Source organism: Lolium perenne, chromosome 3 (genome assembly GCF_019359855.2).
Source record: "Lolium perenne isolate Kyuss_39 chromosome 3, Kyuss_2.0, whole genome shotgun sequence".
Taxonomy (NCBI): Eukaryota; Viridiplantae; Streptophyta; class Magnoliopsida; order Poales; family Poaceae; genus Lolium; species Lolium perenne.
The window spans coordinates 336,394,840-336,415,703 of record NC_067246.2 but is presented as its reverse complement, the minus strand read 5'-3'; the positions used below and the strand labels follow the sequence as shown (position 1 = coordinate 336,415,703).

At 45.1% G+C, this 20,864-nt stretch overlaps 2 long non-coding RNA genes across 2 annotated transcripts; one reads left to right on the top strand and one right to left on the bottom strand.

Annotated features, from left to right (window-relative positions):
* Positions 1-649: 649 nt before the first annotated feature.
* Positions 650-4,930, top strand: LOC127345927 (uncharacterized). Its single transcript, XR_007879128.2, has 3 exons — positions 650-2,311; positions 2,402-2,495; positions 2,645-4,930. It is a non-coding gene; the product is annotated as an uncharacterized lncRNA (long non-coding RNA).
* A 14,832-nt stretch (positions 4,931-19,762) lies between these two features.
* LOC139837736 (uncharacterized) lies at positions 19,763-20,235 on the bottom strand. The gene is made up of 3 exons (XR_011754399.1): positions 20,158-20,235; positions 20,026-20,079; positions 19,763-19,937 (listed from the first exon to the last, which is right to left on the bottom strand). It is a non-coding gene; the product is annotated as an uncharacterized lncRNA (long non-coding RNA).
* Between the last annotated feature and the right edge of the window lie 629 nt (positions 20,236-20,864).

Sequence of the window (20,864 nt, the reverse complement as noted above, 5' to 3'; positions counted from 1 at the left end):
ACAATAGTTTTTAAGCTATTTGTCCCATGAGCTATATATTGCAAAGGTAAAGAATGGAAATTTTAAAGGTAGCACTCAAGCAATTTACTTTGGAATGACGGAGAAATACCATGTAGTAGGTAGGTATGGTGGACACAAATGGCATAGTGGTTGGCTCAAGGATTTTGGATGCATGAGAAGTATTCCCTCTCGATACAAGGTTTAGGCTAGCAAAGTTATTTGAAACAAACATAAGGATGAACCGGTGCAGCAAAACTCACATAAAAGACATATTGTAAACATTATAAAACTCTACACCGTCTTCCTTGTTGTTCAAACTCCTTACTAGAAATTATCTAGACCTTAGAGAGACCAATTATGCAAACCAAATTTTAGCAAGCTCTATGTATTTCTTCATTAACTAGAACGGTGGCCCTCGCAAATGCGAGGACATCATCTGTAGTTGGTTGAAATTATTAAGGAAATAAAAGTATGGATTCATTGATATAACAATACTTCCCATGAACTGAAAGTAAACGAAATCTCTACTACTTAAAAAATGGGAACAGGTTCCGTCGTCAGAGACGGTACGTCGCTCCTTCGTCAAGTTCTTCCGTCGTCTCCCCGCACGCGCTTAACTGGGCCAAGCCCAACAATCTCGTCAAGACGGAACAGGAACCCAGCCCCCGAAACTCTCGCCCTTATAGTCGACATCCACATATTTTCCTTCTCTCCCGATCTCCCTCGAGCCGTCACAGAGGCTGAGCTAGGGGTAGCTCGCCGTGCGGCCGGGAGCAAAGCAGTGCGGCGGCGGAAGAGTGGATCCGCCTCAGCCGACGCACCACCAGCACTGCATCCCCGACCTGTGTGGCGAGGCGACACTGCCCCGATGCCCGAGCAGACGTTCCGTGAGAGATGGTGAAAGATTGGGGCTGCGCTACTCCTATGTTGTTTGGGCGTGCTATTGCTATGTTTTGGTCCAAATTTTTGGTACTCAGTTTTGTGGAGGAGATTAAGCTTTCTGTTGGCTGAAGTTTTGTACAGGGACAGGTCTATGGCTCATGATGCGTTCTGAAGATAGGAGCTGAGCGAACAGATCAGACGGGTCAAGAGTAAGCCAAGTTTTAGGATGCAATAGTTGATTTGGAACCTACCAGTGTGGCCTCCAGATCTGTCAACTGACAAGAAGTATATAGTACCGAATTATTCAGACTTTTATGTATCCTACGGTCTCGCAACACATACACATGTGACGTTTTCTTAGGCATGCTTGCTGAAATATCATTCCATCTATTTTTGAGCTTATTTTGCATTTAGATACACTACCCACTATTTTAATATGTAAAATCAGTTAGCATACACCGTGCAGAACAAGAACACTGAGATATATGTATCTACTAGATTTACTACTTTGGTTTGGTTGCAACTGAGACTAAATTTGGATCGCTAGCTAGAACAAACAACATATTTTATGCAATTTTTCTGCTGTTATAGGATATGAGAAGGCCTATACCATTTAGTCCAGTTCAGAATAGTCAGTATGGTTGCAGCATGGTGAATTTCATACCACTCTACAACTTGATAATTGCCAATTATCACTGAGTATGTCCCAACCCTTCAATTTTTGCTTGCCTCATTTGTCACATGTAACTGTCTGTAGATGAACTATCAAATATGAAAACTTGGATCTTGATGGCATTGTTGGTGTTGCAAAAACTTAAATGGTAATCCTTTGTTTGCTCGGTTGATAAAATTTGTGGTATCTTCATGAGTGAGTTCTTGAATTGGCAGCAGATAATAATTACTATAGGGTCATATATCAAATTAAAATATTAACTTTAGAAGTTCAACACAGTTTTGCAGAAAAAGGTGAAGTGAATAGGCGGCATGTCTTTCCACGATTTCATTTTATTGTTGCTAGAACATCACTGTAGTCTATGCCGTTCTGATAAGATGAAGTTGCATTGGCACTGAAAACATCAATTGACCTGTAAGATGTCCAAAATCATGGGAGGGGTATGACATGTTTTGAAATATTGTTGGATATACGGAGATTGGTCAGAGAATCTCCAAATTAATGTATGTTTCCTGGTTTAGATTATTTTACAAGATCCTAACATAGTCATTTACCCTTTTGTTACCTAGAATTGTTTTTATTTCTTGCAGACACTATGCTTGTATTCTTCTGGGTTTTGGGCAAGGTGAATGAGCTACATTGTTGTAGTTATCTCCTATTTAGGTCCTTCTATTCCCATAGGAAATCTGAATACTTACCATTTCCAAAATACAAGGATGATTACGAGGTGACCAGAGGAATCAACCGTAACCAGTGGTATATTTTCCAGTGTTTTCATTTGAAAAATTATTTAATGTAAATTTTTGTATGCTCAAAAGTAACCAGAGGAAAATTTTGGATTAGCAGGTTCAATTACAATCATTATCGGTTTTTTACTTTCTCTCAATAGCACAGTCTTGACATGACATCGTGATACTGCACACTTGATATACCTACCAGGGTATGCTCCAACTCTATTTCACAATTTGCTGCCATGGTTCTTGAGTGCTTATCTGAATTGGGTCAAAGTCTATGCAGCAAATAGTCATCCCTTTTTAACATAAAGATGTGTTAAATTCTAATTATGATAGAATCTTTGTCACTGTTCAGGTGCTATTCAGACATTCTGTATGAGACAGAAGATGGATGAGGCCGCGGCATGGGATAGATCGACGACGACCAAACTGAAAGCGGTGGTAGCGGAGGTGATCCCCGGTGTTGTTTGGGTGAAGTGGTGGCCATCGAGTCCCACAACGCACCCCCAGCCTTAAATCGTAATCTTTCTTCCCTCTTTTCATCTGACTATTGCAGTATAAATTAGAAAACTTAGATTCCTTACTTGTTACTTGATCAAGGATTCAGGTTGCTTGTAGATTTCCTGTTTAGTCATGCTCGAAACTCATGTCTGCTTTGCTTTGTTAGTGGTCAGTCGTGGATTTCATAACCACTTATGTGTTCTGTACTTACTTTCTTCAGCCATAAAAGTTGAATCAGTTATGTATGAACTAGCTAAGTGCCCACGCGTTGTGGCAATTCTCTCATTTTTTCTTTTCCTCTTTAAGTTTCGCTTTCAACTACATCTATAAAAAAATTATGTAATAAAATATTAATCTGGCATATATATGGGTGTTAAAAGAAGGGCGTATTTGTTTTCTCTTTCACTCCTCATGGGCTTCGTCTCTGCCTCTATGACTACTATGTTAAGTAACTTCACATGTTTCAAACTTTTGATCCAGATTGTGGCACTATGCATCGGCCTGGCACTATGTTTAGTAACCAAACAATCACTTAAGTATTACGTATTGCTCCCCTATTTTATTTTGGACCCTTACAGCGTGCAAACATGCCAATTTAAGACCCAAGCTACTTTTGAAAATTGCCAGGGAAGGTTGCATGTGCGCCCTGCAAGTTCCTTAATTTTTTTCTGATCCGCATCACCGTCCGCGTCTAAGAACTGACAGCCAAGGGAGCGTCGCGGAGAAGAGCCACCTGGGCACGTTTGCCCGATATGTTTTAGGTTTATTTTTAACTAATTAGTCATATAGCTATTTGGAAAATGACACTACAACAATATGGGAAATTCATGGTATCTCAATTAAATCTCACAATCTCTCAATATTGGATGCACTCGCATCTTCAACATGTCGGATGCCAAGACACCCTGACCTCAAGAATCTTTGGATCGATCGCCAAGTAGGCGAATCGATCGGAATTCTGATCTGGCAACTTGTCAACTAGATTCATGATTTGTTACTTGATCAAGGATTCATGTTGCTTGTATATTTCCTGTTTAGTCATGTTGTTATTTGAATCTTTAAATATTGTATATGTCCACTATTCATAGATCGTTGATCTGTAAAGAAAGAAATGGTTATATAGAGAGATGAAGATAAGCTCCAAACAACTCATTTACCTGAGATGGTGTTTGGAAAGAGTTTTGTGTCTCTTCAACACACTTGGTGCTCTCAGGGCATGAAAACAAGAGGGATTGTTGCATGATCATGTTCGTGCTGCAGCGAAATGGAAATTTAGAAGGTTCTTTATACATGTACCTTGTTACTTAAGCATGCGGGAACTTTTTCTAATTAAAAGTATCATATTTGATTTGCGTTACCATTATATGGAAGCATATATATTTCTGTTACATGGTTAGGCTCTGGTCAGAAGTGCAAACATAGTGACACAATGGCCAAAGTTAATCTCTAATACGAGAAAATCAGTCGTGCATTTCTTATTTTTTGACCTGGATATTTACGCTCTCAGCAAAAAAAAAAGGGTTTATTAATGGAAAGTTCTGTGGGAAGAACTGTCCTAAAATGATTAACTCATAATTCCATTTGTTGTGGATTTATTAATCAAAGAGGCAAGAGAAGGTTTATGTCATGTCTTTTCATACCATCTTTCCCTGTATGCCCATATACTTTTCTTAATGATAGATTCCACATTCAGACCATCATTTTTAGTTGTGTATTTTTTCCAGATACACACGAGTTTAGATGTATGTAGAAGTTTGTGTTGGGAGGATACTGATGAAGAGATTGACCTCCTTGGTCTTTCTGAATAAGAAAAAATTCTCAAATTCTCTTCTACGATGACATACATAAACTGAAAAAATTCATTGTTGCCCCATACGTTGATTTGCACTGACATTACATATTCTGGTTGGTAGTTCATTCCTTGTGTTGTTGGTGCATCTACTACTGCTTCCTTAATCTTGCAAGAGGGTGATTCTGCTGAATGAGAACGAGGAGTTGCAGAAGGACTTGGGATAAGCAAGATCTCTAATTTTTTATTGGTCTGGAATTGTGGGGTGCATTTTTTTGTATTTAGTTGTAGTTCATTCTGCAGTAATGCGCAACGGTTATTTGCAAAAGGTGATGTGTAGATACTTTTAATTTGTTGAGACTATATGCGACAATTTCGTATTAGCAAATAACAATTGATTATGTCGATGCATCCTTCGTTAGTGATCTGTCATGGGCTACGAGAACAATTATGGAGATTCACTAGAGTTGGCGAAAACATCGTTGTGTAGTGGCTTAGGACACATTGTTAGTGGGATGTTTGGCAGGCCAGTCTAGGCACAATCTCGATGCTGTGATGAAAGAGGTGAAGTTGAGAGGTGGAAGAGGTGAAGTTGAGAGGCTGGCGGAAAATGGAAATGCATGGAAAACCCATGCTTATCATGCCTCTACAGTTCTACGTTTCCAGGCCTCTACAGTTCTACGTTTCCAGGGAGAGACATACGGAGAGAGAGTTTGATTAATCAAAACTTCAATCTTTTTCCAGGGAGAGACATACGGAGAGAGAGTTTGATTAATCAAAACTTCAATCTTTTGTGTACGGTCATACTTTGGAAACCCCGTAACAACGCACGGGCATTTAACTAGTTGTTCTACAAATATTGCAAATGTTTTGGTAAACAAAATATCAGGTATGCTAGTAGCAACTTTGGACACCTGAAATTCGTCAGGAAATGATTGGCATGAGGTAAGTTGAAACACACATCTGAGATATCGGATATGTGAACCAAAGTATAGTTCTTACATGATGGCAGATCGCTACTTGAGGCTGGTTAATAGTTTTACGCACCTGGTCACGTTTATTTTTGGTGTTATGCAAAAGGTATATTAATTACTCATCAATTTTCTGCGGAATACGAATGACACATGATCTTATGTTGATTTTGTCACATGGGATAAAGACATAAATAATAGTTAAAATATGTCTACATTATAAACGAAGCAATGTGGCCAAAAAAATCATAAGAATTAAATGTACGCTTTTTGACACACTGTAGATACTAAATATGAAACATATCAATCTAAATTTATGTGACTTAGCCATATGAGCATCATTAAGCCGAAATATTTTGAATGTTTGACGTTTTGTGTCTTGTTAAGTTGTGATACCCCTTGAGTGGAGGGACATTCTTATCCGTGCAAAAATTTGTTGACATGGCCCTTTGTATATTATTGAGCCGGTAATTCTTTTTAGTGTGACGAACGTTTCATCGATAGTGCGACTAATGTCGTGACTTTACTGATCTTAAAATTCCACGACTCAATGCCACAAACTTTCTTAAGCGTTTATATGTATTCAGTCATACAAATAATGTACCTAGTAGATGCCACTGATGTTATGACTTCATTATATTTACAGTTCCACGACTTCGAACTTCCACAGGCATTTTCTGAGTTTTTTTTTGGTCCGATGGCATTCAGATAAATTTGTCATTTATGTGCACTAAATTATTGATTTGTTTTTGATAATTACCATGCGTTCTAGGTTTACTCAACATTAACTTTATAAAGTTTGAGGAAATAGAAATAAAGGAAGTATGTATAGTAGTGTGGCTAACGTCGTGACTTTATTAATTTTAAAACTCAATGGCTTCAAACTTCCCCTTGCGTTTTGTGAGTGTTCTGGGTCCGGTGGCATTCGAATAATATTTTCACGTGTTCTCAAATTTTGAAAAATATATAATTACTCTTCGTTTTGGTAGTCAAAATCAAACTTTACAAAATTTGATCAAACATATCAGGAAAAATATAAATATTCTAAAATAATAAATAATTGTTATAATAATCATTTTTAAATGTATTTAATATTTATAAATCAGGTATTATAGATGTTGACTACCGGATTTTACAGAATTTGACTTTAACTAACCTATGTGGGAGAAATAAGACAAACTTTTTACTGATCAGTTTAAACTGTAACTTTTTTCTAAACTTTGTATATCCTAGAATTTTTATATCCTTTTCTAATATTTTGATATCCTAGAACATCTATCCCTCTGCCACCACGTGCAGTTCAGCCACTTTTTCCATGGAGCTATCACGTTTCAGCAAGTGCTATTCCCGTGTACGTTTTTTAGCCAAGGGGTAGTCCCGTGTATACGTTTCAGCCAAGGGCCAGCTAGTCCCGTGTACGACTTGGTCTATAAAACGGACATAACTAATATATATCACGTTATTAAAAGAGTACATGTTCTCGAGACGTGACAATCGTAACATAAAGTGTACCAAACATGTTACGTAACTACTAATATTTCGTAAAATCTCAGCCATATATTTTAGATCGAACTAACATAATTAATTAAAATGATGTGGATCAACGTGGTGTCTCTATTAAATCTTCTTATTTTGCTTTTAGTATAGAATAGATGTGTGCAAAGTATATGATGCAAGAGCTTAAACATGAGCACAACAATTGCCAAGTATCAAATTATCCAAGACATTTTATCAATTACTACATGTAGCATTTTCCGTTTCCAACCATATAACAATTAACGAAGCAGTTTCAACCTTCGCCATGAACATTAAAAGCTAAGAACACATGTGTTCATATGAACCAGCGGAGCGTGTCTCTCTCCCACACAAGCATTTATTCAAACATAAACAAAAACAAACAGACGCTCCAAGTAAAGTACATAAGATGTGACCGAATAAAAATATAGTTTTAAGAGAAGAAACCTGATAAATTGTCGATGAAGAAGGGGATGCCTTGGGCATCTCCAAGCTTAGATGCTTGAGTCTTCTTGAAATATGCAGGGATGAACCACCGGGGCATCCCCAAGCTTAGACTCTTCACTCTTCTTGATCATAGTATATCATCCTCCTCTCTTGACCCTTGAAAACTTCCTCCACACCAAACTCGAAACAAACTCATTAGAGGGTTAGTGCATAATCAAAATTTCACATGTTCAGAGATGACACAATCATTCTTAACACTTTTGTACATTGCACAAAGCTACTGGAAGTTAATGGAACAAAGAAATCCATCCAACACAGCAAAAGAGGCAATGCGAAATAAAAGGCAGAATCTGTCGAAACAGAACAGTCCGTAAAGACGAATTTTAAAGTGGCACCAGACTTGCTCAGATGAAAATGCCCAAATTGAATGAAAGTTGCGTACATATCTGAGGATCACGCACGTAAATTGGCAGATATTTCTGAGTTACCTACAGAGAATTCTGCCCAGATTCGTGACAGACAGAAATCTGTTTCTGCACAGTAATTCAAATCTAGTATCAACCTTGCTATCAAAGACTTTACTTGGCACAACAATGCAACAAAACTAAGATAAGGAGAGGTTGCTACAGTAGTAACAACTTCCAAGACTCAAATATAAAATAGAGGTACTGTAGCAAAATAAACACATGGGTTATCTCCCAAGACGTGCTTTCTTTATAGCCATTAAGATGGGCTCAGCAGTTTTAATGATGCTCGCGCAAGAAATAAGAGTTGAAGCAAAAGAGAGCATCAAGAAGCAAATTCAAAACAAATTTAAGCCTAACATGCTTCCTATGCATAAGAATCTTGTAAATAAACAAGTTCATGAAGAGCAAAGTAACAAGCATAGGAAGATAAAACCAGTTTAGCTTCAAAAATTTCAGCATATAGAGAGGTGTTTTAGTAACATGAAATTTTTTACAACCATATTTCCCTCTCTCATAATAATTTTCAGAGACATCATGAACAAACTCAACAATATAAGTATCACATAAAGCATTCTTATTCACATGCATAAAAATATCATTACTCTCCACATAAGCATAATCAATTTTATTAGTTGTAGTGGGAGCAAATTCAACAAAGTAGCTATCATTATTATTCTCATCATCAAATATAGGAGGCATATTGTAATCATAATCAAATTTATCCTCCATAACAGGCGGTACTAAAAGACTACTATTATTATAATAATCATAAATAGGAGGCAAAGTATCATCAAAGTAAATTTTCTCCTCAATGCTTGGGGGACTAAAAAGATCATGCTCATCAGAACCAGCTTCCCCAAGCTTAGAACTTTCTATATCATTAGAAACAATGGTATTCAAAGTGTTCATACTAATATGTTCCATGGGTTTTTTAATTTTCGCATCAAACCATCCATGTCTTAAATCAGGAAATAGAATAAGAAGCTCACTGTTGTCCATTATGCCAAACTAGTGTAAACAAGAAACAAAAAGATGCAATTGCAGGATCTAAAGGAAATAGCTTCGAGCACACACACAACGGCAACAGAAAAGTACTTTACCTGGGACCGGAGTATGAGTGCCTTTTACCTTTCTTCCCGGCAACGGCGCCAGAAAAGTGCTTGATGTCTACGGGTGCTTCTATTCTTGTAGACAGTGTTGGGCCTCCAAGAGCAGAGGTTTGTAGAACAGCAGCAAGTTTCCCTTAAGTGGATCACCCAAGGTTTATCGAACTCAGGGAGGAAGAGGTCAAAGATATCCCTCTCATGCAACCCTGCAACCACAAAGCAAGAAGTCTCTTGTGTCCCCAACACACCTAATAGGTGCACTAGTTCGGCGAAGAGATAGTGAAATACAAGTGGTATGAATGAATATGAGCAGTAGTAACGGCGCTTTAAAAGTGCTTGGCGTGCAGTTGATGGTAGTAATATTGCAGGAAGTAAAGATACAGTAAAACAGTAAACAAGCAGCGATAGCAGTATTTAGGAACAAGGCCTAGGGATCATACTTTCACTAGTGGACACTCTCAACATTGATCACATAACAGAATAATTAGATAGATGCTAGACTCTACACCCTCTTGTTGGATGATGAACACCACTAACTGTGTAGGATTACACGAACCCTCAATGCCGGAGTTAACAAGCTCCACAATATTCAATTTTCATATTTAAATAACCTTAGAGTGCATGACAGATCAACATAACCAAACCAAGTACTAACATAGCATGCACACTGTCACCTTCACACTACGAAAGGAGGAATAGATCACATCAATACTATCATAGCAATAGTTAACTTCATAATCTACAAGAGATCACAATCATAGCCTACGCCAAGTACTACACGATGCACACACTGTCACCATTACACCGTGCAGGAGGAATAAACTACTTTAATAACATCACTAGAGTAGCACACAGATAAATTGTGATACAAAACACATTGCAATCATAAAGGGATATAAATAAACACTTCACTATGCCATTCATAACAGTGAATAAGTATTCTGTGAAATATAGCCTAAGAGACCCACACGGTGCACACACTGTCACCTTTACACACGTGGGACAAGGAGTCTCCGGAGATCACATAAGTAAAATCCACTTGACTAGCATAATGACATCTAGATTACAAGCATCATCATATGAATCTCAATCATGTAAGGCAGCTCATGAGATTATTGTATTGAAGCACATAGGAGAGAGATTAACCACATAGCTACCGGTACAGCCCCGAGCCTCGATGGAGAACTACTCCCTCCTCATGGGAGACAGCAGCGTTGATGAAGATGGCGGTGATGTCGATGGAGAAGCCTTCCGGGGGCACTTCCCCGTCCCGACGGCGTGCCGGAACAGAGACTCCTGTCCCCCAGATCTTGGCTTCGCGATGGCGGCGGCTCTGGAAGGTTTCTCGTACCGTGGCTTTTTCGTATCGATGTTTTAGGTCAGGGACCTTTATATAGGCGAAGAGGCGGAGTCGGAGGGTCGACGAGGCGGTGTCACAGTAGGGCGGCGCGGCCCACACCCTGGCCGCGCCAGCCTGGTGTGTGGTGGGCCTGTGGCCCCCCTCTGGCGACTCTCGGGTGTTCTGGAAGCTTCATGCAATCCTAAGACTCTGGGTGTTGATTTCGTCCGATTCCGAGAATATTTCCTTACTAGGTGTTGGGGGGATAACCCCCGGTATGCCAAAGGCATGCCAAACCGGATGGTTTGAGCCATCGAGATACCGGTTTAATGTTCTTGCCGGAAGCCTAGTAGGAATCCGGGAGAGCAAGGCTAAGCCGGTATCCCCAAAGGGGTATGCCGGAACCCGGTATAAAAGATACCGGAAAGGAGAGCCTGTCGGCAGGACTGGTCAAAGATTCTCTTCAGAGCAAGAAGACAAGGATGAGCTAAGCCAAGTAACTTTATTCAGTAGCCACAGCGCCAAAGAGAGAGGTGACGGAGAAAGAAGCCGGGGACGTCGCCTTCTATGATAAAAGAAGGCCCCGGTGTCATCTATGATTAAAGTAGCTTTGTACGAGCTTGATTAAAGTAGCTTTGTACAGTAAATCTGTAAAGTAGTTTGTCCAGTCAAAGATGCCATTAGGGTTTCTTGCAGTGTAAGCCACCCTTTCCCCTATATAAGGAGAGGGGGCAGCCCATCTTCACGGGCAAGTATGTACGCGTGTATGTAGGAAGGCGAGCACAGAACTTGTGTGAATCTATGAACATGGTGATCTAGAGGGAGTTCTTCCTTGTGTCTTTCTTCTTCAACCTCTGGCCTTGGCCAAGTTCTTGAGGAGACCATCCGGAATCTCTTCCCACCTGATCGCAAACCCTCCCCCGAATCCTCTTGCGTCCATTCGGCCCCAATCTAAGCCATCCTATGGCATCTGCTCGTTCACCACGACGACAGTTGGCGCCCACCGTGGGGCTTGAAGTGGCGCTTGATGGAGTTCACATTCGGGCGGGCATTCTCGAGATCTCCGGCGAGCGTACGGTGTCCGCGTTGGTGCAGAGCATCTACGCCATGGACTTCATCAACGACAACGCGGGCTGCTTCGCCAACGGCGGCGTCTTCCCCAAGAACGGCCGCATCATCGAGTTCGGCAGCCATCGCGTCTACTTCGGCACCGTCCCCGTGCGCCAGCGCCTCTCGCCGGTGCTGGTGGCACCGGACCCGCCAAGATGGCTCTGTGCTGGCCGCGCCGCCGGCAGCGTCGAGGTAATGATGACCGGTGTGGCTGGTGCAGGAAAGGAGGTTGCGGCTGAAGGTGCCGGTCGCGCGGTTTCGACCCGTGCGGCTAAGCCACCGCTGGAGCGCGGCGCAGGCGCAGCGGGAGCATCATCCGCGCCACCGGAGACACCGCTCCAGGCGGCGATGAACGTCCTCGCCACCCCCATCGCGCAGAACATCGATCCGGCAGCGGCTCAGGCGGAGCTGGAGGCGCAGCGCCGTAAGATGCCGGAGAGCGGCAAGGACATCGTCGGGCGCAGCGCGAGCTGAACCTAACCGTACGTGAGTATAACGCTGCCCATGGCTTTGCTTCTCGTTAGCGCGCATGTTGCTAGGATGCCGGAAAACCGGCTAAAAGCTCGCAACCTAGATCAAGATTTGCGCAAAGAGATTCTTACCGGCAAGAGCGCCTCTGCATCTGTTAGCATCGTGGAAAAGCCTAAGTATAGCAGCCCGGATAAAACTATAAAAGCTGCTAAGGCCGCTGTAGAGCTGTGCGAGTCGCTTTCCGGAGAGGCTTTGGTAAAGCAGCAAGAGCGTGTTAGAGAGCTGCTGGAAACCATTGAGCAGCAAAATGCTGAGCAGCTGGCTAAGCTGAACAAGGCAGCGGCCTCAAAATCCGCGCGTTCAACAAAGAATGCCGGTAGCAAATCCCATGGGCAGGCTTCGTCCCCCCATCCGGATAGAAGGAGAGAAAAAGAAGTGAATGCGCAGCAGATGACTGTGTACGATCCGGTTCTTGCCGGAAAGCAACAAGCCGGGCAACACGATGCCGGTAGAAAAAGCCAAGGGGCGAGCGAGGCTACGCCGGAAGGCTATGCCGGAAACAATCATGCCGGTAGATATGAGACCGGGCAAAACTATCGAGCTGCAAGGGCAGCGTACGAGGAGGAGGAAATAGATCCCCCAAGGTATCGGCAGGCAAGGGCCGCGGTACCGGAATGTCACGATGAAGCCGATTCCACGAGACCGGCAGCATACCGGAACCCATTGGGAGAACGCCTGGGAGAGAGATATTTACCGGAACGGGATGCGAGGCACCGTCTGGATAGAGTATACTTGTCAGAAATGATCGAGGAGGAAGGTCCTCCAGGTCCAAAGTGTTTTGGCCCAAGGATCATGAAAGAAAAACCACCAGTTCGCAACTTTATGTTGCCCCGTGACACAAAGACGTATGACGGCACCACGAAGCCGGAAGATTGGCTCACGGATTACGTGACCGCGGTATACGTTGCAGGCGGTGGAGGAACCGTAGCAGGAGGAGGAAACCGGCGTTGGGCCGTGAGGATCATACCATCGTTTTTGGTTGGACCGGCAAGAATCTGGCTAAACAACTTGCCGGCAGGAAGCATAAATGGCTGGCTGGATTTTGAGGAGGCCTTTGTGAGCAATTTCAGCAGCACCTATCAGAGGCCAAACAGGCCGCAGCAACTTGCTCTGTGCGTGCAGCGCCCGAACGAAACAGACCGGGATTATCTAGCCCGGTGGAACACCACAAGGAACTCCTGTGAGGGGGTGATCGAGGCACAAGCCATTGCTTGGTTTAGCGATGGATGCAGAAAGAGGTTCACCGTTGTGGCAAAAGTTGCAGCGCAACATGCCGACAACGTTGGCAGAGATGATACGTGTGGCGGATAGCTATGCGTTGGGAGACCCAACGCAACCGGCAAGGTCTAACCGGAGCTGAACAGCTGCGCCACGAACAACACCGGACAACCGGAATAACAAAAGAAGGGAAGATTTTCCGGATCGAAGGTACGGTCCGCAGCAAGTTGCTGCTTGTGCAGGAAAACTTTGAGGCCAGCGACAGCCAGAGGCAAAAACCGGATCGCAGCCATGGGCGGGTCCTAAGAAACAATGGGTGGAAAAGAAACCACAGGTCGAGAAGAAGAAGCGGCAAGAACCCGCGAAATACACCATGGAAGCTGCCATGGATCAACCTTGCCGGTGGCACACGCCGAATCCGGCACATCCGTCAAACCATCTCGACGAAGGATTGTACCTGGACCAAGTACTTGATGCAAAAAGGGACAAGTGAAAGATGCGCGGCCACCGCAAGACATGCCGCGGCAGCAACAACAGCTACCGCCACCACCACCACTTACCGGGCAAACGCCTTACCGGTGCAGCCAAACCGGCAGCGGTACCAGCAAGTTAACCGGGTGGAGCAAAATGATAACCAGCCACCTCCACCGGCACCTTTAGGCCGGAATGTTTACGAAGATCCGCATCTGTGCTGTGTTGTCTTTGTCACCGAGCCAACCAGAGACCGGCAAAGTGTACACCGGCGCTCCATGGAGGTCAATCTTTGTGATGCGGCAGTTCCCAAGTACATGATGTGGTCCAATCAGAAATTACCTGGTCATCCAAGGATCACCCAAAGATCATGCCGAATCCGGGTGGATATGCTCTTGTTGTGGACCCGATCATGAAAGGGCCGCAAACTCGAGTGAAGTTCAGCAAGGTGCTGATAGACAATGGCGATAGCATCAACATCATGTACAAGCACACCATGCAAACGCTGGGCATAACAGAAAACATGCTTCAGCCAACGCTCACAACGTTCCATGGGATCGTCCCTGGCTTGTCCTGTGCCCCGATAGGAAAAGTTCGGGTGGACGTGGCATTTGGAGGACGTGACAATTGCCGGGTGGAAAATCTGGAGTTTGAGGTGGTGGATCTGGACAGTCCCTACCATGCATTGCTGGGGAGACCGGCGTTGGCTGCTTTCATGGCCACCACTCATACGGCTTACCTCAAGATGAAGATGCCGGCACCTCGTGGGCCATTGACTGTGGTGGGAAACTATAAGATCTCACTGGAAATCGCATCTGCCGGATCAAACCTAGCGAGAATCGCTGGTGATCGCGGAGGAAAAGAAAAGAATGCGGACATACTGTTGCGCTGGCTCAATCCTCACAAATGAGTTTGGCGGCAATGAGTGAAAACATGGGCACACCGGCATTCAAGCCAACCAATGAAACAAAGAACATTGTGCTGGATCCGGCTTACCCGCAGCGCACCGTTCGTATCGGCGCCGGCCTTGATCAAGCATAGGAAAGCGCGCTCGTCGGCTTCCTCCGTGAGAATCGGAATATCTTTGCCTGGTCAACCGATGATTTGGTAGGTGTTCCGAGGGAGCTGGCTGAGCACTCTCTAAACGTCCGGAAAGATGCCAAGCCGGTGCGGCAACCACTGCGTCGGTTCGCTGAAGACAGAAGAAAGATCATAGGAGAAGAAGTAACCAAGCTGCTTGTTGCCGGATTCATTGTGGAGGTCACGCACACAGAGTGGCTGGCCAATCCGGTAATGGTTGAAAAGAAGAAAGATGAGAACCTGGAGGCAAAGCTCCGAAGGTGTGGCGCATGTGCATCGACTACACCAACCTGAACAAGGCTTGCCCAAGAGATCCTTTTCCTTTGCCACGAATCGATCAAGTGATTGATTCAACTGCTGGGTGTGAGTTGTTGTCCTTCCTGGATGCCTATTCCGGTTTCCACCAAATTCCCTTAAAAAGGAAGATCAAATAAAAACTGCGTTCATTACCCCGCACGGGGCTTATTGCTATGTCACTATGCCTTTTGGGTTGCGCAACGCTGGTGCAACGTACCAGCTCTTTATGCAAAAATGCTTGTTTGATCAAATTGGAAAAAATGTGCAAGTCTATGTGGATGACATCGTGATAAAAACTAAGGTAAAAAACACTTTAATCGATGACATCCGGCAAACATTCGATAACCTAAGGCGGTTCCGGATGAAACTCAATCCGGCAAAATGTACCTTTGGTGTCCCCGCCGGCAAGCTGCTCGGTTTCCTGGTTTCAAGCCGGGGCATAGAGGTTAATCCGGTAAAGATCCGGGCGATAGAAAGAATGGCTATCCCTCGAGAGTTAAAAGATGTGCAAAAGTTTACCGGAAGCTTGGCATCGCTGAGCCGGTTTGTAAGCAGGTTGGGAGAAAAAGCTCTGCCACTCTATGCTCTCATGAAGAAATCTGACACGTTCGTCTGGACCCCTCAGGCAGACGCAGCGTTTAAGGAGCTAAAAACGATGCTAGCCACAGCACCCATACTGGCTTCACCTCTAGAAAGGGAGCCTATGCTGTTATACATAGCAGCAACAAACCGGGTTGTGAGTGTAGTGGTTGTGGTTGAAAGAGAAGAGGAAGAAAAACCGTCCGAGAGGCCGGTATACTACTTGAGCGAGGTGCTCTCCTCTCAAAACAAAACTACCCTCACTTCCAGAAAATGACTTATGGCGTGTACATGGCCGCCACAAAACTCAAGCACTACTTTGAGGAGCACCCCATGAAGGTGGTGAGTGAAGCACCAATTTCCGACATCATGTGCAACAAAGATGCCAGCGGCCGGATTGCAAAATGGGCGATCCAGATATCACCGTACGTGCCGGTATATGAAAGAAGAGATGCCATAAAATCACAGGCTTTGGCTGATTTCCTTGTTGATTGGGCGGAGATGCAATACAAACCGCCGAGATCGTAGGATAGAATACTGGAAGATGCACTTTGATGGATCTAAGCTCAAGGAAGGTCTAGGTGCCGGTGTGGTGCTTACTTCACCAAAAGGAGACCACCTCCGGTATGTTTTGCAAGTACATTTCGGGGCATCGAACAATGTCGCTGAATATGAAGCTTTGATCCATGGGCTTAAGGTCGCAAAAGAAATCGGTGCACACCGGATCATTTGCTATGGCGATTCAGACCTTGTGGTACAGCAGTGCTCAGGAGATTGGGATGCAAAAGACGCCAACATGGCCTCGTACCGGTTTCACGTGCAAAAGATTGCCGGATTCTTCGAAGGGTGTGAGTTTCACCATGTGCCGCGAGCAGAAAATGAGGCCACGGATGCTTTGTCCAAGCTGGGCTCATCTAGGCAAGAAATTCCTCCCGGAATAGCTTTGGCTCACCTAAGAGTGCCATCGATCAAGCCGAGCCCGGAATCGTAATCAATTTTTGTACCGAGTCACACGTAGTACCCATGGATATCGATGAAGGGAACCCGGGGACTGCTCCGGCAAGCTCGGGACTGCTCCGGTAGGCTCGGGACTGCTGTACCCATACCGGAAGAAACGATGCTGGTAGATAGCATGGAGATAGATGCACCGGTGTTTTTGGTTCGAGAAATACCATCATGGGTTAAACCTATTAAGGAATTCCTGATCAGCGGCACCTTGCCGGCTGACGAAAATGAATCAAGGAGGATACAAAGAAGGTCCAAAGCTTACACATTCATCAATGGTGAGGTGTACAAGAGAAGCGTTACCGGTGTCCTTCAAAGATGTGTGGAACCGGAGGAAGGAAAAGAAATGCTTGAGGAAATTCACCAAGGAGAATGTGGGCATCATGCTTCATCAAGGGCTTTGGTAGCAAAAGTATTCCGGCATGGGTTCTATTGGCCCACGCTTTGGAGGACGCCGAGGATTTGGTAAGAAAATGCAACGGCTGCCAGAGGTACGCCAAGCAAAACCATACCCCAAAGATCCTGGTTTAAAGACAATACCGCTAACATGGCCATTCGCTGTTTGGTGCCTTGACATGGTTGGACCATTCAAAAGCGCAAGAAGCAGCATGACTCACATCTTGGTCATGGTGGATAAGTTCACCAAGTGGCTGGAAGTAAAACCTATCGCAAAGTGTGATGGGCATACAGCTGTGAAATTCTTGAAAGATGTCATTTTGCGGTATGGATACCCGCACAAGATCATCACCGATAACGGAACCAACTTTGCTCAAGGTGAGTTCAAAAGGTTACGTGAAGAAAAGAACATCCGGTTGGATTTGTGCTCGATGGCACATCCACAGGCAATGGCCAAGTAGAAAGAATGAATGCCTTGGTGCTTTCCGGTATCAAGCCTAGACTCATTGATGCGGTGGAAAAGTCACCAGGATGTTGGCTCGATGAGCTACCATCAGTACTGTGGAGTATAAGAACAACTCCAAACCGGTCTACCGGATACACTCCCTTCTTCATGGTTTATGGAGCGGAAGCGGTGATACCAACCGATATCATCCATGATTCACCAAGGGTACAGCTCTATACTGTGCAAGAGGTCAAAGAGGCCAGAGAAAACGATGTGGACTTGCTAGAAGAAGCAAGAGAGCTGGCTTTGGCAAGAACAGCCATTTACCAGCAAAACCTAAGACGCTATCATAACCGGAAGGTTAACCCAAGAGTTTTCCGGGAAGGAGATCTTGTACTTCGCCTGGTGCAGCGCATCAAGGCCGGCATAAGCTTTTGCCACCGTGGGAAGGTCCCTTCATTGTAAGCAAGGTGCTTCACAATGATGCATACTACTTGATAGATGCACAGAATGGAAGAAAGGAAAGGCGGACAGGTCCGGCGAGGAGAGCAAGCGTCCATGGAACGTAGCTCGTTGCGTCCTTTCTACTCTTGAAGTGGTGGTGTAAGAAGTTCCTTTTTGTACCTTATATGCTATGAATAAAAGATGCCGGAACCTTGAGTGAATCTCGGGGACTACCCCAACTTAAGTTGCATGTAACTTGTCTATTTTTTCAGTTTACCGGTTGCTTATTGAATGTTTTTTCTTTCCGGTTTAGTAGTGTGCTAAATCCTACCGGAGTCTTCGACTCTGCTGCTGTCCGCAAACCGGCTTCATGGCAAGCAAGATAAACCGGTAGGGGATAAGCACATGAACTGCAAAAAGGAGAGCAGAAAGAACAATCTGAAAAATTTAATTAACCCCGGTTAAACCGGTTTTTTGCAAAATTTCAAAGTTATTTCTAAGTTCAAGAAGATGCTTGTTTGGTGAAAGAACCTTGTGCTCATACGCCAAAGAACGCCCAGAGAAGGCAGGCAGAGCCAAGGCAAAAGAACCAAGTATGCATCAAATTGGATGCGGAAGCAATTGAGAAATCTTTGCAGTGCAGGATAAAAGCGGAACCAAAAGCAAAATATGCTAAGGCAAACTCATAAGTACTTAGCTACCGGTATAACTTACCGGCAGGAAATGTTGTAGCACAACCACAGGCAAACTTAAGTTTTACATCATAAGCCCCGGCATTCCGGGGCAGAATTTAACAGATATTGTCTTAAAGCAACAGACCAACAGATATAATGAGCAAACACTTCAAAGGAAATCATCATGCAGCGGGGGCTTCCGGAGGAGCATCGCCGGCACCAGCATCGCCCAGGACCTCTTCTTCGGCTTCACCCTCCTCCTCGTCGAGATAATCCGTGACGCCGGGAGGGGAGGGATGAAGGTGCGCATGTCGGCATACTCCGCGATGCGTGCACGCGCGATCCTGCCGCTTGGCGGAGAGGATCGGGTCCAGATCCGTTTCTGCGCCTTCGCGCACGCCGGTAAGGGCGTCAGATTGAGCTCCGGGTACCGGGAGCAGGCGACGCGGAGGGCGGAGTCCGCTCCAGCGCGGGCAGCAGAGCACTGCCACTCGCGGATCCTCCTGCCGGCACCTTTCAGACGGTCGTTGATGAGGGAGAAGGTGTCCGGTACCTCCTCGCCAGGCCATAAAGTCCTGTATAGCTGGGTAGCTACATCAGGGATGTCCGAAAGATTGCGGTCTATGCAGCGCATATGGGACACCCGCGCGTTAAGCGCGACCAGATGGTCCTTGGGCGTCCATGGCACGGTAAGATCCGCTTGGCCTTTGTCCTTGCGCTGCGCGTCGACCTTCTTGACGGCATACTTGCGAGTCCGGAAAGAGGCCTGTGCAAAGAAAGAAAAAGCTTAAGGAAAAGAGTCCGGAAGAAAAAGAGACCGGAAGAAAAAGAGACCGGAGAGAAAAGAATCCGGAAGAAGAGAGACCGGACGGAAAGATAGCGGAAACAAAAATGGGGTCGAAGGAAAAAAGGCTCGTATGCAGTAGTCAAAGTGTAAAAGAAAACAACTTACGGAGGGCAAGTGTGTCGGTCTGCAGGATCAGCTGATCGCACTCCTTGTGCCCCTCCTCCAGCGCGCGGCCTTCTCCTCGGCACCCTTCCGGGCCTTGGCCATCTCCTCCAGCTCTGCCCACAACACCACAGTGGCATTGCAGGCATTCTCCAGAGCCTCGTCCAACTTGGCCGCTGCGGTCACTTCAGCGGCCTTGAGGGCCTTGGCGTGGTCAAGCCCCAGCTGAATCAACTGAGACTTGAGCTCCTGGTAGCTGGTCTTGAGGGCGTTCAGCTCCTCCTGGTGCTGCCGGCTGAGCTCATCCTTCTCCCCTCAGAATCGGAAAAATGAGTGTTAGCAAGGTTACACTAGTAAAACTGAAAAGAAACCAAGTTCAAAGGAGAAAGGAAAAAATAGTACGTTGGGCCGTGGCGAGCTGCTCCTTGAGAGCATCGATGGAAGCTTCCGGGATCACTGTTGAACAGAAATTGTAAGTGTCACAAGGAAAAAAGGTTTCCGGTAGCAAAGATGCCGGTAGAATAAAAAACTCACCTTGGCACTTGTCGTGTGCCTCAGCGAGCTCCCGGTGCTCCCATAAAAGCTCCTCGAAGAGGGCCTTCCGAGTGTCAGTGGTGACCTGTTCAAGAAAAAGAAGAAATGAGTTAAGTTTTGCGCTAAGAACAAAGTTCTTAACCCGAAACTCGGGGGATCGGCAGTGCCGGTTTTCCGCGTTTTTAAGATAAAGTTTTGCGCTAAGAACAAAGTTCTTAACTCGAAACTCGGGGACTGGCAGTGCCGGTTTTGCGCGTTTCTAAGATAAAGTTTTGCGCTAAGAACAAAGTTCTTAACCCGAAACTCGGGGACTGGCAGTGCCGGTTTCACGCTAAAAACTTAAGTTAAGTTTTGCGCTAAGAGCTGCGCTCTCACCACAAAACTCGGGGACTGGGAAGATAGACAAGAGAGAAACCGGCATGAAACTAAGGAAAAGATAAAGCAGAACCGGAAACAAAGAAACCGGCAAAGGTTGAAAGTTAATAGAACATACCGTCAGATTGTTCGTGGAATCGTCCCACGCGCTGTCAAGCTCTTTTACGGCAGCCCGGAGCCGCATGAAGTGCTCCTCAGAACACCGATCCCCGACAGGATCAGGTGCCGGCAGCCGATCCTTGCCCATGCCGCGGGTCGCCGGAGTGATGTCCGCGGCGTTCCACTTTTGGGCATACGGCAGAGGTGCCCCGTGTCCCGGCCTTGGCGCTGGA